The following is a 15,317-nucleotide window of genomic DNA, read 5'->3' as shown; positions in this document are numbered from 1 at the left end:
CCGGAGAAGGATCCCTGGGACCGCCACCCATCGTGGGAGGCAGAGCCGGAGCCCGAGCTGCACCCGGAGAAGGGAGGGCAGCTCAATCTTCTTTGTGTGTGTGTGTGTGTGTGTGTGTGTGTGTGTGTGTGTGTGTGTGTGTGTGTGTGTGACTGAGGAGCACACACCCACCGTGCTATCTGAAGCGTAGCGCGGCAAGAACAAAGTTAAAACAGCAGCGCACTGACATAGATTGTGTAACAAAGCGAAGAGTTACCACTCCGCTCTATTTTCACTGGCTAACAGCAGCACACTGTCTTAGCTTGTCTATTCAGAGAAGCGGTATCACTTCGGCTTATTTTTCAATCTATGTTATCACATGCATACTACTGCTCATTCATTGGTAGCTGAATTGTTAGGTCTATTTCAGGGGTCACCAACCCAGTCCTCAAGGGCCCCCTGTCCTGCAGGTTTTGGTTTCAGCTCTGCTCTTTCACACCTGATCCATTTAAGGGCTTCATGCTGATTGGTTGAGGCAGATCTACCTGAACAGGGCGTGAAGGAAGATGCATGGGCCTTAATTGAGTCAGGTGTGCAAGAGCAGAGCTGAAACCAAAACCTGCAGGACAGAGTGCCCTTGAGGACCGAGTTGGTGACCCCTGGTCTATTTGATAAGCAATTTACATTTTTAAAATAATAATAATAAATTAACATATTGTTAAATTAAAAGCCAACATGATGCAGGTCAAAGACTAAAAAAGACTGTTGACTAAAACTAGACTAAAATACTTTGTAATTTAGTCAACTAAAACTAGACTAAAATACTTTGGATTTTCTTCGACTAAAACTAGACTAAAATGCCAAGACTTTTCATCGACTAAAATGTGACTAAACAAAAAAGAATTCAAGTTGACTAAATATGACTAAAACTATTAAGGGCATTTGACACAAGACTAAGACTAAAATTAAATTGAAAAATAGCCAACGAAATTAACACTGTTATAAGTTATCTGATTTTATTTATATTTTCCATTTCAATTCACTCACTTTAAATAAAAAGTAAATCTTAAGTGGAAGTCCCTCAGAATCATACCCCTTGTCCCCCATTGGGCTTATTAGCAGGTGGTCACCCTAAGAGCAGAATACACAATAGGTTGCTCATGGTTATCATGATGTATTGCTAATTTACTGTATATAGCCTAGTATGTTATATAGTAACATTCCCTTTATCTACTAATTTTGTTGGGAAAATCCACTAACATGCTTTCGTGCATATGTTTATTTGATAATATAAAATTGGATTCTTTAAACTAAAACGCTTTTTAAAGTTCACTACAGATGGTTAGCTCTGCTGTGGCTCTGTGGTTCTGCTAGCACTTCCTGCTAACTTCCAGGCTCCACGATGTGCCATTGCTGTAACAAACACTGATCTATTGGAGTGAAGGGAGCTGACTCCACTCGCTCTCACACTGGCTCCGGGACAGCCTAGTCATGCCGCCATGATGTCACCGGGGCTGTGACAGTTTGCCATGAACCCTGACGTCACATCTAGCATTGGCCACACCTCTGTCGCTGAATGCTACAGATCTATGAGGAAAAGCCAGAAGCCCCACACTCTGAGTGTAAGGAGAAGTTATTCTGCAAGTTCCATGCAGGCTGGTTGTTCATGCATGAGACAAGTTCTTGTCTGTGAAATCAGGTTTTGTAAGGAAAATATGACCTGCAAGTTCCGTGCAGGCTGGTTAGAATATGCACTGCACTCATGTAAAAAAGTAAAGTAATTTGATGTTTTAAAAACAGTGGTTTTTGAATTTTTGAATGCCCAGGAGTCCTTGAGAGGTTCAGGGGGTCTGCAAGAAATGGGGAATGATGGGTTTTCTGTTCCACAACAGATTCATTCACAAGTAACATGATGACTTATGTATTGGGATAAATTCTTAACTAATGGGGTTCTGTCATCTAATTGGTGTCAGTGAAGGAATCCTTTGAAAAAGTTTAAAAACCACTCATTTTAAACTTGTGTTTTAAAATTGTTAAACTGTATTTATTGTAACATATGTGTCTATTTTCAGCTTGTGCTAAGGGATTGCTGTCCTGTGCAGCTACAAAGCTACAAGTGTTCCTGCACAGCAGGTGATGCTATGACAAGTGATGCAATGTGCAACCATGTGGCAGCCCTTCTGTACCAAACTGCACATTATTGTCAACAGAAGATCACCGTTGTTCCTCCGACACACAGCTGCACAGAAACTGAGCAGAAATGGCACAAATGTATATTTGAATAGATTACTTAAACTAAAAAGAAATTGTTGCAGGGTGTTAAACCTGGTCTGGTAAATGGCATGGTGATTCGCTCAGCCAGACCCAAGGAAAGAAGAGTGGGAGAGGGCATCAGGTTAGTATTGTTATTTTGTAATTAGTTTAATTAATTGAATAAGTTACAGTAATCATGTCAGTAAGATAACAAAGCAATCATCTGTTAAATAGAACACTGTAAAGAATTGACTGTAGAATTTACAGTAAATAACTGGCAAAAAAGTTGCCAGCTAAGTATTGTAAAATCGCAGTTAATTACTGTAAAAATCTATTACAACATATTACTGTGAATTTTTTTACAAGTTTTTACTGTATATAAATTACAGTTACTTAGTGTATTATTTTTTAGAAAACAGCAATTCAATGTAATCTAGTTTACAACTGTTTCTTGTATTCTAATAAATTACAGTAATTACCTGGCAACTAAAGTTGCCAGTAAATACCTGTAAATAAATAATACAATATGTTGTTGTAAAATGTTTTCACAGTTAATAATGGTTTTTGCATTAGCTGCTTTGCAAATTATGCAGATTGTGAATGAAACAAATAATAACACAGTGTCAGAGCTGCTACAAAATACTTTTATTAAAACTTAGAGCATTCTTCTTTTTTTTGAACAGATGTGCAAAAGATGCATGTACAGTAACCTATTGCAATGGCAATGGGCCAATTTGACAAAATGTTGAACTATCCCTTAAACAATAAAAGAACATAATCAGAAAATGGAGAACAGTCCTCATCAGATAAACCATGTGAGGCTTGACTGTTATTCTGCTGAATGAATACTCAGTGACCAACCCTGTTCCTTACCTGGAGCATCTTTACAGGAGTAGCTATGTACACTTTTAGGCTGAGAGACCAAGCTATCTCATCTCAAAATATCCAAACATATAGATGCAAACCTGAGTCCAAAATTATTAACTGTGGTGCAGAAATACAAAAACAAGGCATATGCATTTTTGGGAAACACGTCTGCCAGCTGTCTGCATCTCGCCATGTCACTGGTTGAACACTGAACACTAGGTTTACCTGGATCCCAGGCTGCTTGTGAGTGTGTGACTCTAGTGTGTGTGCATTCTTGTGCATGCTGAATGTAACTCCTTGGTTGTATTTGTGTGTTTTTATGTGAGTGCAAATGTTCAGGTTGAACAAAGACAAAAGTTTGTTCTGCAGCTCTTAAAACAACACATTGCTTTTAAACAATAAAAGAACATCATCAAACAATGTAGAACAGTTCTTATCTTTTGGATCCTAAGCAGAAAGCCATTCATAGTCCATCAGCCACCTCAGCAGGGAGGAGACATGAGGATTGATGGTGTTCTTCAGCTTTGCTGTTTTCGTGCCACTGCTGGGGTTGATTCCAACAAAACATCTAAAATAAGAAAATAACAAAACTTCATGAAAAACTGTGCTCACAGCTGATTGACAAGCCAGCAGAATCAATCAGGTCATACAATACAAGCCAATCGTTTGACCTTCCATGGGCAAATCTGCAACAAGTAAAAAGTTAAACATAGTTTAACTCTCTACATTTTACAGGTTGCTCGTGCAATACTGGGGAAGTAGCTATATTTTTTTTTACATTAATATCAATTATTTTAACATGTACTAATGGATTTGAAACAATTTAACCACAGAAGGGTTTTTTTTGACATACAGCTATGAGTGTGCACATAAAATTCTAGCCTGATGCCTAGTTTGTGAGATGACAGACACACGCACAACCGAATGCATGATTTCTTGGCTGAGATAATAGTATAGTGTTAAGTGTGTGTAGGCAAATTTAGTTTACTTGAGGTAACCTGGACACAAACTGAATCCCAAATAAACTTTCACTGCAACAGACTGCATAGTCAAATGAAAAAATATTTTCACCTGAAAATCCCCTTCTCCTCTGTGTTTTACTTCAGGTCTTCAGTGGTGGCACTCACTGCATATGGCTTCCCTTGGCATCCCTCCACCTGTAGCTAAAAGATGCACAAGTTGCAAAACACAAGTAATGCTGCATTAGCCTCACAGTCATGCACACATGCATTGACTCATGAAGTTCATGATTCAAAACTTAATTGTCCATCAAAGCAGGTGATAATAGAGCAAGAAAACCTATTCCAGAGTGTACACTATGTCCGCGTTGCAAATGATCACCTACCAGTGGCTGGTAAAATCTGAGGATTCACTAGCCATTTACAGGTGGACAAAAAAGTTCATTTTGCACTGTAGTGTGTGTGTGTGTGTGTGTGTGTGTGTGTGTGTGTGTGTGTGTGTGTGTGCGTGTGTGTGTGTGTGTGAGTGTGTGTGACAGACAGAGAATGTCTAGTGTCACCACTTTTCACATGAAGTTAGACAAAGGTCAATTTAGTGTTTTTATTTATTTTCTAAATGAGATTAACATTACTGGCTGTAACAAACCCAGGGGGACAAACGTTATGTGGCAGTAACACATTGTAACTTGCATCCAAAGAAAAGAAACCTTATGCATTGGGTGTTTTCATATTGCGTTGTCACAGTTTAAACTGTAAATTGTACAAAATGTTTTTACCTCAAAATCCCCTTCAATTGTGTTTGGTCACCATGGGCTTCAGTGGTGGTGCTCACTGTGTGTGGATCCCTCCAGCTCTGTAACAATATGATGCACAAGTTGCAAAACACAAGACATGGTAGCAGTGGCGGATACAGAACATGGCTAATGGGTGGGCCTAAAAATTTCTGGATGGGCCTGTTATTTCATTTTGTTTATTATTTTAGATAGACATGTATAAAATGATATGATGAAAGAAAAAAAAACCTCTCGGTAAACGAGCCGAGAGGTTGTAAACGAGCATAAAATACACGTTGGAAAAAGGACATTAAAACATTTATTTATTTAGTTAGTTATTTTTTGGTCTTGAATCTGATAGGGTGGGCAAGCTGTCAATCTGGGTGGGCCTACGCCCATCCAGGCCCACCCGTAGATCCGCCTCAGCATGGTAGATTATTACTTTATTTTACTTTATTTACTTTATTATTTTTAACTAACGGGACTGTGTCTATGTTAGCAGAGGACCTGTCCTGCAGCTGCAGCAGCAGTTCGGCTGGGTGACTGTCCGAAGGAGGCACAGCTCTCAAAACACAGAACCACAGTTCACCAAGCACTCCAGCAAAGCCAAATTTTAACTGAAATAAATAAATAAATAAATAAATAAATAAATAAATAAATAAATAAATAAATAAATAACTCCGTTAATATGCGACACGGTCCAAAACACCACTAACTTAAAACTTAACCGAATACAACTGCAGCCGAGTGCATAAATGCATGTTACCTTAGCTGTAATGTTGCCTGTTTATCGGAGAAATGCGATGTGAAGACGATGCAAACTGCCCTCGTGCTAAATGTTACATCTGTCTTAGCTAAAGTTATGGAAAATTACCGTCACTGAAACAAATATTACTCACCAATCCGCTGAATTCTTAGCCTTGCTCCGGTGATTATACAGGCTCCGCCATTGCTTCCTCTCCTCTCGGAAGTTCTAACCGCCAAAATTCAAATATCAACAGTATTTACCTGTAATACACAGGAATCTACATGCCAGAACACACTTGCTGTAAATTTTACAATATTTAACCGCGAAGTTATGCAGCAGATTACTGTAATTTGTTTTTACCCATAATGCATTGCGGTATACAGTTAAACGTTGTAAAATGACAAAACAAGAAGATACTGTAAAATTTTACTGTAGATATTACAGCAATTTGTTACAGTGAAGGCTAAATGTTTTTTCATCTTATATTGTATCAATTGTATCAGTCGATCAAGCAAAAATGTCCAAACCTGATTTATTTTGTCCACAGAAAAAGGCCTTTCTACTACTACTATTATTATGTACTATTCATACTCTTTTGTCTTTTTTATTCAAACTTTTCTTTTTCATAGAAGCAACCTGTACAGGGGGGTCAGCTCACCTCTACCTGAGCTTTCCACACTCCAGGTAGATGAGGTTACCATGCGCTTCCCAGTGATATAGCTCCATTAATAACAACTATGGCAATATCTAATGATGTACCTCTGGTTGACTCTCTGTTCAGGAAAGTGCAAGAAGGAAGTGTGTTGTCCTATCACATGCCAGCAAAGAAAGTACCAAAAAGCTGTCCACACACAAATCCCCCTTCTCCCCCACAGTCTCTTGCTAATTATAGACTGGCCCCCTCTCAGGTAGAGGCCTCTTTTTGTCTTCACAGCATCAGCATCAACGATTGCAGATGAGCACCTTGCAAACATCCCTCCAACAAGCACACACTATTGAGAATTGTACAAAACAGCAGAGTTCCTGCCATGAGTGGCATGAACTAAGGCGGCCCCTCGTCACTTCCACCAAATTTAGAGAGGTCTGTCTCTACAGGGGAGAGAGTTTTGCCAAAAATCTAGCCAAAAGGCTTGTAGGACCTTCTCGTCAGACTGAAGACATGAAGTGGGGGCTGGACAAGGAACCTGCTGCAGTGGAAGAGTACTGCAGACTAATGGAGGTTAACCACTGTCTATGTGGTTTCCTTATCCATCCCGATGCACCATGGATGAGCTCTTCACCTGATGGTATTGTGTATGATCCACGGGGGCAGCCAGTGTTTGGCCTTGTAGAGGTTAAATGCCCAAATGTAACAAGCTATGTAGATTGCTCATACATTAAGATCAGAAAGGGCACAGAAACTTTAAGAAAATCTCATCCTTACTTTTGACAGATCCAGGGCCAGATTTGTTGATTAGTTGATCTCTGGACTTGACTGGTGTGACTTTGTGGTCTATGCACTGGAAGACATGTTCGTTCAGGGGATTCCCAGAGATAAGGAGGTCACAGAAAAAATTAAAAAGTTTACCATTTCTTTTTTAACTTTTACCTCCCTGCTTTCCTAGAAAGACAGAGTTAGGGTTCCCCTGCAAACAGAAACATCAGTCTGAAGGATGCACTGTCCGTTTTTATTATAGGAATAAGCTTTATCCCCAGCTACACTACTTCCTTAAATTAAACCAGCTCCTTTATATGTGTTAGTACAATGTTGTCAAGCTCAGCTTTGCATGGTTTTTAAGAGTGGCTTGAATCTCCACCCAAATCTATTTTGAAGTTACAGATGAAATGAAATAATAAAGCACTGCCGAATCATTTTGAAGTAACAGTAACATTACTGAACCCTGGAAATTGTTCAGCCTTCCGTCCCTGACCACGAGTTCTGCCTGCGCCCTCCTGGTCTCTGTCTGCCTGTCCCTGTGGCTGTTTGGCAGGTTTCTGCCTCATTACAACAGTGTGAGTTTTCTGTTTGACTTGCCTGTTACCTGGACTGTGACTTTGATTGTGTTGCCACACTCATCTTGGAGTGTGCATCATGTAGACCTTTTACCAGCTGGTTTTGTGATCCCTCACCTGGCTCTGGACCCACTGCCGCATCGGAGACATTTGTGTGCTGAACTGTTTACATTGCCTCTGCATTTGCATTTATCTGTCAGAACTACAACCCTCATTAAAAGTAACTTGCAACGATACCTGTGGTCTGCTGTGCTGCTATTGGGTCCTAACCACACCCATAACATCAGAAGCAGGCATCTGGGATCTGCCAAAGAGAAAGGGTGGCCTATAGATCTTACACGGCACAAACTCATCGACAAGAAAACCTCGGTCAACCATGACTGTAAAGCACTTTGTGCTACATGTCATGTATGAAAAGTGCTCTACAAATAAAGATTGATTGATTGATTGATGATGGCCATTCCGGGTCTCAACAGGGAGATGATTCCAGACTCTTGCATGATCTGCTTGTCACTGATTGAGCCTGTATACAGTGGAGAGATGAATGTGGTCGCCCCATGCGGAGCGATGCCGATTAGCCCTTTAAGAGTGCAGTGTGACTTGTATGCAAAGAACACTTCACTCTGGAGGAGAGGGGCTGGTGGGCACTGGCATCTCAGCTCATTGCAGTCCAGGATAACAGGAGTGTCTGTGTAGTCTGTCTTAAACTCTGCTGGCATGTGCTCCTTTATTTTCTCTGCAGGGATCCATATCCTGATTGCGCCAAGGACAGTGTAGAGGAAGTTGCTCCAGGTTGTGATGATCCAGCTGACCGTGGACTGGTGAACTTCATAACGGTCGGCTAGGTCACGCTGTTTGGAACCCAGAGCCAAATAGCTCATCTATGGGCTGCAGGGATCGTACCTGTTCAAAAGAAATTCAAAGTTACATGAAGTTTCTCTCAACAAAGAAAGTGATTAGGGAGATAAAAATCTAAGCCTAAACCGAGAGCTAACTGCACATTATCTATCACCAACACACACAGCTGCTATGAGAATACAAAATCGCAATTGGATCCCTGATCACTCGTAAGTTTACTGTTGATGTTTGACCTTCTCTGTAGTATTGCCACAGGCTGGTGGAAGCATTTCTTTATTTCTATGTGCAAGAAGAAAACAAATATAATGACATTTTAACGAATTTCTTAATTCCATTAATCCTGATCATCATTTTGTTGTATAAGTCATACAACACATTCGCCACACACATACACACACACAGAGAGAGAGAGAGAGAGAGAGAGAGAGAGAGCTACTACTGAAGTTACTGACGTATCACAACAATCAGGGTTACATATTTATGAATAATAACGACATTGCAGGTAATGTTACAGAGATCATCACTACTTTAATCCTGTAGCTGCAGGCTTAACATATTTTAAATGAGTCTAGCTGGAGCTGGTGACTCCTACTAATTTCAGGATCAGCAGGCACAGAGTGAAAACTAATCACCGAGCTGTGACATCATCACCTTGACGTCAACCGAGGCTATGTATCTGTGCTCCTGTCTCCAGGACTGCGGTTGTTTTTAGAAAGTGAGTTCTACAGCGCAGCAGGATGGAGTTGTTACATAAGAAATTTCGCTTTCTAAAAATACGCAACAAGGCCAGTCCAGAGCCGCCTCTGGACCAGGCCCCTGTTGCAACCCCAAAGGAAAAAGACTGCATGCAGGCCTCCTCTACTCCGGGTAGCTATGCAAAGCCAAGGGTCCCTGGCAAAGTGGAGGCAATTGACTCCATCCACACCAAACCCACCAGGCAGCATCTCTGCGCCGCCCCCAGTGCTGTCCAGGCGGAAAGAGACACTGCGCCTTCACAGACACCGGCAAAAAAGATGGGGCTAGATGGGCTTTCATCAGGTTCCAAGGATCTTAGAATAGAATTTAATAGCAGTATTCAGTATAGATAGGGGATGCAGGATCTTTATTCTTTTTTAATAGAAACAGGGGCCCCTAAAGCAGCAGAATCTTTGGGAGGTAGAGATGTCAATTCATTTTTTTCTCCAGAAAACAATTTCTATCCGGCATTGATGTGCTCATGTCTGAAGTGTATAATTCCGTATAGAAATTATAAAATGTATCGTCTATTAACTTCACCCCTCTGAGTTAACAGCTGGTTCAGTTCCATCTTTAATTTATCTTGAGATTTTGCTCTCTGCTCAGAATATTTTTGCTCTTGAGGTCTTCCCAAATCAGACAGGATAATCTCCAATTCACTGGTTTTATTGAGTAGGTCTTTATTCTGGGCTGCACAATCCCAATGTCCCCATGTGTCTGCCTGTGAGGAGACACTACAAGTAGCCCTCCCACCCAGATACAAGAACCCCATACTCCTCTCTCTAACTCACCAAGAAAATAATCTTCCAAAACTGGAACTCTGAGAGTTCTACTCACATCACTCACAGGCTTGGCTCTCTCACACAAAGCGTTTCAATATTCAAAAATCATACACACGCATTTTCACACATTTATTTATTTACTCAATGGGTTTTATACTGGGATTTTTTTTTCTTTTTTCTCTCTCTCCTTTTCCCCCCATACAAACACAAAACGTTAATATTAACTACATTGTATCAACATCTGTATCAACACAAATACATTAATGTCCTTGTTTTATGTTATGCCTGTTATGTTTTTTTTTTTTTTTTGCTGTCATACAGTATATCTTATGTTTTTTGTTTGTTTGTTTGTTTTGTGCCACTTTGTTGTCATGTCCTCCACCAGTAAAGAAAAACAGTTGGTCTTTATTCAGTTTAGAAGCAAAGGAGGAGGCTGTGTTCCTTCTAAAAGCCTTGACAGAATCCACGAGATGTTAAATCATCCATGTGATTAACCGCAGGCTGATTAACCATCATAAACTCAGGCAACTCCAATCGGAATTACTGACAAAACTCTGGAGTCTGTGATATTGTTACATTGCCACGCCATCTAGTGGCTCTCTCTGGTATATCGTTCAGCATCAAGATGCATTTATGAGCATGATGGTCTGTCAAGGGAAGCAAACATAAATAAGAAATCTACCCTTGAATATGATTTATGCCTGTTAGAAGAAAAGGTGTACGCTTTGGCTAAGGGCTTGAGGGTACGCCAAACATCCTCTCAAACAAAACAAGATAAACTTCAGAGTGATTCAGTCGCTGGTGGGATAGGGTGTAATTTATTTGATTTATCCAACCTACAACTGAGAAAAGCATTCATATCTTATCCAATCACCAATTCAAAATCTGATAAATCATGTAAAATGCAAGTACATTACTCAGAGTGGAAAAAAACATATATGTATTTGGGGCATACATATTGAGGAATGCCATTTTTCTAGCATTGCACATGCACTAACATAAGCAATCCCAGCCTCTTGATCTTCTCCTCCCCATAAAAGAGATATTACATTTTATATGCATAAGTATCACAGCCCCTTTGGTTTTATGAGGTGCAGAGGAGAAAGCAACAGCCCTGTAGATGTGATTTTCCAGTCTGTTTACATTCTTACGAAGCAAATGTTTTTCATGCTGCAGTACTGTACTACTCTTATAACCAGAAAGACAAAATCAACATGACAACATGTCTCAATTCAGGGGCTGCAGCCTTTGAAGGACTGGGCCTTTGTTGTCCACAAAGGCTTAGCCAAGTGGTGTCTGAAATGGGACGGTCCAGTCTACAGAGGACCTCCTGTTTTGGCCCTTTTCCATTAGTATCTACTCGGCTCGGCTCGGCTCGACTCTACTCACCTCGACACGGTTTAGGTGGTTTTCCATTACAATTGAGTACCACCTCGCCCTGGGTGGAGTCGTCATAGCAAGGCGGCGCACCGTCCAGCTCCCTCTGGATTCTTGGGCCTTACAGTGCAGCAACAAAAAATGGCACAGACATGGGGTCAACATTTTTGGAAAGCTCTTGACCTCTACTATCATGCCCGATGACGAACCAATAGGGGGCGCCACTGACTAGTGTGAAAACATGGAAAAAACATGATTTCACTATCTTTAGAAAAAAATGAATAAAATCTGACCAAACAGGCGTTCTTCCCACACCCAAAAACTATGATGAAGATTGAAAAATTAGTGATCACAACATCACATAATAGACATAACATATTAGAACTACAAAATCTATGGCGCAGGACACCTCTGTGTGTTGCAACTCCGCGCAGATTGTAGTTCTGGTATGCCTCTTCCAGGTTAGGGTAAAACCTTTGAAATTAGGTTTAAAAAACATACATACGGTAGTTTTTCAACACCAAAACTATAACCTTAACATGTAGCCTATGTTTATATCATGAATAAAGATGTGTTATGAAAAATAAAAAATATATATAAATCTTTAGTGCTATTTTGACGTGTTTCCGCGGTTTTTCCACCCGCTGTCTTTCGCTGACTGAAATGGTTGTGTTCAATGGCGTAACATATCAGCATATTATCAACTTTCATGCACTTTGTTACACTTTATTGACTTTATTGATGAAAGTCAAATCAGACACGTTGCTGATAAACACTAGGATTATGGGTAATGTAGTGCTTCTCCGTGATATGACATCGCAAATAAAACATGTTTCCTTAAAATAAAGTTGATATTATATCCCCATCCTCATCACATCACATCCTCATAGCTCGTGGTAAGTCTGCCTTGGATGGTTACAACGTTATGGCTAATAATCAGACCTTTTTCCGGAATATCGATTAAATTTGCACTTCCGGGATCTATGAACCACCACCCACAGCGTGACATCACGGATCCTCGCTGACTTTCAGTGAACACCGTTTGTGTGGTGACCACACGGAATTAAAACCATAGAAATCGATTAAAACAGGTTAGGTGCGAGGAGCACGCAATGCGTTATTAGGAGGTCATGCTCATTTCACGGATTTCTGTGAGAGCAGGTTAACCCCACGCCTCCCTCCCCAGATTTCCACGGTGACAGTGGAATACTTCCGAGCGGAAACTACATCAGCGATAGTGGTAGCAGCGTCCATAGCAACAGCTATAGCAACGATAGAAACCTGAAAGAATCTTCGTAATAACTAACAAAGTAAACATCATATGCATTTTTCCAAAAGATTTTGGAAATAAAATGCACATTTCCCGCTAGAAATGTTATCAAAACGCATTTGAATGCATAAGCTATCTTAAAATATTGCATTTTCCACTGAGAATAAAAGGAATGTCCGCCATTTTTCTTAAGGCTCTCACTTCGAGGCTCGCGCATGCGCAGGCGGTGGGCGGGGGCCCCCAGAAGACAGCCAATAGAACCCTGTTTCCATTCGATGGGGATTTTGGAGTAATTCCTGTAATCTGGGTAAACTGGGTTGCAAAAATTGCACAATTCCGCCCCATTGAATGGGGGATTTTTGAGTAATTTCTTCCCATCGAATGGAGTGATTCATTGTAGATTGGGTGGGGGATTGTTGCTCTGTTTCCATATCTGGAAGACCCATATTCACAACATGGATATGTAAGTAAAAAAGGTCCTTACAACATTAAACACATAATTGCCCTGAGAAATGTTGATGGCATAATCAGTCTGCTTGTATTTAATCACATAGGAACATTTCTATGATCCAGAAAGAGGTTCAGGACACCTTGCATGGCGGCTGAAGACCATTCAAAGAAAGACTGCAGAAGAAAGAGGTGCCTCAGTTAGCATCTCACAAAAGTAAGTTTACTTATCAGTTACATATGATATTGATTAAATGTGTAGGCAGGAGTCACTAAATTTGTGTTTTTGTTGTAGTTGGTAGGCCATACCATAGTCCACCCAGACCCTTCACCGCTGAAAGAGTGTTATCTGATGAGGAAGTGAAAGCAGCTGTTGCTGTTTTGAAACACTCTGCTGATGAAGACACTGTCCATGAGAAGATGAAAGCTACCTTCATGTATCGTCATTCACTGGTCAATGATGAAAAGAAAGCAGCAGATGTCTTCTCAGTCTTTCCACGGTTTCTGGACACACCAGGACTGGTAAGACATCTTCATTAGTTGAATTGCTGAAATATCCCATGCAGCATGCAGTGTCACTCATCACTCCTTTCAATGCACTGTATTTTTGCATTACAGATAGAACAAGATTTCAGGCTCCTTTTTGGTGAGGTCACTGCCAACAAATTCTTGGTGGCCCAGGAAACAACAATCAAAGCAAAAGTTATACAGGAAAGCCACCATGGTCTGGTGCCCACCACAGAGCTCTTGGAATTAATGCGCAATGTTGAGTCAGCTGCTGAAGTTGACAAAGGTATGAACTGTTTTTAATTGCTGTTGTTGGTTATATAGGTAATTGTGCCAATTTAATGTACATGTGGCATACCGCTAACCTGATGTTTGTTTTTCTGTAGGCTGGGACAGTGACATGTGTGCTATCTTGCTGCTGCTACATCTGCTACCACATCTGCACGAGGTCGAAAGAGGCCAGGAAAGATGTCTGCATCACAAGCTGTAGATCACCATCAGATTCATCCAAGTAAGAATAAGAATAATAATAAGAATTATTTTATTTATCCTGAAAGGGAAATTCAAAAGTCTGTCAGCTCATCTATTTAACAAAGATTCAGAGCTACCAGACTTTGCTGCTACCAGTTGATGCGCATGTTCCAGAACTAAGGAAAATAAAACAGGAAGTCATTTTAGGTTTGTCCAGATGCTGCCTGCTGTTTTGGCTGAGTGTGTGCATGTTCCTACATTGATGAACTTATGACAAGACTGTGCAGCTGTCAAGACAGGCCAGTTCCACATGATGGCTATTTACCAAAAGGATGAAGATAAACTGGAATTTGAAACTTTGGGCTGAACCTGCTGAACCTCAAACTCAAAGAGTTGTTAAATGTTTCGCCCAACTCAATAAAACTTTTCTCTTACTGAGGTGGTAACTATTGTGCTCTTGTGTCCTGATGTACATTAGGTGGTATTATTTATTTTATAGAAAGTTTAAATGATTAACAGTGCATGCCTTCTAAGATGGAAGGACAATGTACAGAAAGCGCGTGGTCAGGAAATCCTTGAAATATATATTTTTTTAAAGAACTAAACTTTTCGGGTGAAGAAAAAAATTCACGTTTGAGTCGCACCATAAAAAAGGCAATAACAAGGAACAAATCCAATTAAAGAGTCTTTATTATTAAAATATCAAATGAGAGTCTCCAATCGGCACATGTCTTTGGAGTGTGGGAGGAAACAGGAGCACCCGGAGGAAACCCACGCAGACACAGGGAGAACATGCACACTCCACACAGAACAAGAGCCAGGGCTGGGAGGCGAGCCGTGGCTCTTGTTGCTGCGAGGCTGCAGTGTGGACCACTGAGCCACTGTGCCGCCCACCGAGGGAAGCTGAAACACACTCCAGACATCCCAGCATGCAACACAATACATTTCAGCAAACAACACAATACATTTCAGTGTGTGTTTTGGATTTTGATTGGTCCTACAGCAGCTGCTATGTCCTTTTGCCCTCATGACTCTTTTAGGGCTGTGTCCAGTTAATCCATTTTCTGATTTCTATTGAGCTTCATTATTAATGATCTGATTTAAATATTCTTTCCCCTGTTAGCTTTGTGAATAGGCTACATATGACTTGTATGAGTTTGGTAATGAGCGGTGCTGATGGGGTGGGGGGTAGGGAATGTGTCTGTGTGTGTGTGTGTGTGTGTGTGTGTGTGTGTGGAGGGATAGGGGAGCGGGGTTTGTGAACAGACAAAGCACAGATGAGATGTGTACGACTATGTG

At 40.7% G+C, this 15,317-nt stretch overlaps 1 long non-coding RNA gene across 1 annotated transcript; it reads right to left on the bottom strand.

The window, feature by feature from the left end:
- Positions 1-3,100: 3,100 nt before the first annotated feature.
- Positions 3,101-5,854, bottom strand: LOC115378992 (uncharacterized). The gene is made up of 4 exons (XR_003930185.1): positions 5,731-5,854; positions 4,835-4,911; positions 4,171-4,262; positions 3,101-3,667 (listed from the first exon to the last, which is right to left on the bottom strand). It is a non-coding gene; the product is annotated as an uncharacterized LOC115378992 (long non-coding RNA).
- Between the last annotated feature and the right edge of the window lie 9,463 nt (positions 5,855-15,317).

This window comes from Myripristis murdjan, chromosome 20 (assembly GCF_902150065.1).
Source record: "Myripristis murdjan chromosome 20, fMyrMur1.1, whole genome shotgun sequence".
NCBI lineage: Eukaryota > Metazoa > Chordata > Actinopteri > Holocentriformes > Holocentridae > Myripristis > Myripristis murdjan.
The sequence above is the reverse complement of the archived record's forward strand: the minus strand, read 5'-3'. Positions and strand labels throughout refer to the sequence as shown.